Below are 1,894 nucleotides of genomic sequence, written 5' to 3'. Positions count from 1 at the left end.
GGGGGGGGGGGGCTGCTGCTGACGAAAACAGGAGGCTCAAATTATAGGGCAGACCCCCGTGACTTTGGCCGGATATGAAAATGAATGCCTCAAACGTGCAGTGCATTGCCCGCTGCCATGCCTGCCCGCTGTCACGCCCCCTTTCCCCTGTGCCTTCGTCCGCGCCCCCGACCACCCTCTTTCTCTCCCACGTCCATTCGCCCCCGCCCTCCCTTCCACACTGCCAACCTGCCCCCGTCTCAACCCGTCGGCCCCGCTCTCGTGCGCCGATTCTGTAGACTGCTTCTTGAAAGGTCATTTTCTGCAAACGAGGTATCCCCCGACCGACACTCTGTGGCTGCCAGCTCGGGCTGGCCGGCGCCGGCGTGGTCCCAAACCGAGTTACCCGCCAAGGCTCGGGGGTCGGAATTGGTGTGTTCAGCGCACCAGATGGGTGTCTGCCAGCGGGGCCCGGGGCCCCACCACCATGCCCGATTAGGCACTCTGTCGAACGCTCTGCGCGATATGCGTGGCATTGTGGCGTACACTTGTTTTTCTCGTCGTAAGAAAAATGTTCTCGCCAGAATTGCAATTTATTTAGGTGTTGTCGGTGTCGGCAAGAAAGCGATTTTAGTAGATCTAGTGATATGTTGTCAATTTATTTGAGTTCAAAGTGGGTTTGCCAAACAGCTTTGGAAACTTACTGTGCAAATTACTGTTGTACACTTTCGCTCATTTGAAATTTCCATAGTCCAGCACCTAAACATGTCACTTTCAGGAGTGAGTTTATCAGTATTAGGAAACCTAGCTGACGTTTTCACCAAGTAATCCCTTATTAATTAACTGCCTGTCTGCCGTCTAGTTGGCTGTCTGGCGCTCGCTCGAACGTCACACGGCGTGCCGCTCTATATATACGTGGGAACGTCTCATACGCAATGGACGAGGAAGTTCGGTTCGGAATGTCGTTATTGCCACAGGGGAATGGCAATATCTGTTAGTGAATGAGAGAGAGAGTGGGAGTGTGGGAGGAAGAGAGGGGATGACCTTTAAAGAGAGGAAAGAAGACGCTCCTGAAGAGAGATCATGATGAGTATGATAACTACTGCGAGAGAGACAGACGAGCTGATTGCTGCAGTGGGACGCATCAGTGACGCCAGTCGTAGGCTCTGCCTGGAGGGAAGACCCAAGACCCTGCCCCGCTCCTCTGCGGCCCTGGCGCCAAACTTTATTAATCAAGAACGATTTCAAAGAGTCCAGGAATCCTGGCGGCGTGGCGTCGTGCGGGAGGGGAGAATGAGGAGAAACTTTTGGATACGTAACGAACGTCATTTCTTCCCTGAACGAGAGAGACCCCCCTCCCCCGACCCGGCGCCTTGCTATTCTCCCTTGCCCCTCTGTGGAGTCTAGAAGTGGGGAAAAATTATCATCACAACCTCTGCTCGAAGGGCGCCGGCTGCCACTTATCCGTCCTGGCTTTCCTCCAAACGAACAAAAGTAAGGATCGAGGAAATGAAATGTGGGCGGTGTGAAAAACACCCGCCTTGTTGTCCGGCACAGCCGTACTGGAAACACAAGAGTGTCAATGTCGCACACTTGTAGGTGTTTGAATATCCATTCGTACACTAAGAGGGGTAAACGTGTGAATTTTTCCTAGAAAACCTTTCTTAGAAAATCACGTTTACCCCCTAAAGGTGCGAATGGATATTTACACACCCGGGTGGAAGGGTCTTAGCTTCATTTATCAGTTATTAGTGCGGGCATGCATCAATTGTTTGTGTATAACACGTGATGTAAGACACCTACAAGTGACAGACTGATGTATATTTTTGGACAGCTCCAATAGGAAGGGTGTCCCTTACACATGAAGCTCGCACTGTATCTCTAAGAACTGCAAGACAATTTGTGCCTCACAGCC

The 1,894-nt window shown here is 51.8% G+C and overlaps 1 protein-coding gene across 2 annotated transcripts in view; it reads left to right on the top strand.

Moving 5' to 3' along the window:
* Positions 1 to 1,894, top strand: part of LOC113213894 (uncharacterized) — a 120,544-nt gene that overhangs the window by 1,070 nt on the left and 117,580 nt on the right. The gene's annotated exons all lie outside the window — the stretch shown is intronic.

This window comes from Frankliniella occidentalis, unplaced genomic scaffold, assembly GCF_000697945.3.
Source record: "Frankliniella occidentalis isolate FOCC.00 unplaced genomic scaffold, Focc_3.1 Scaffold141, whole genome shotgun sequence".
Taxonomy (NCBI): Eukaryota; Metazoa; Arthropoda; class Insecta; order Thysanoptera; family Thripidae; genus Frankliniella; species Frankliniella occidentalis.
The sequence above is the reverse complement of the archived record's forward strand: the minus strand, read 5'-3'. Positions and strand labels throughout refer to the sequence as shown.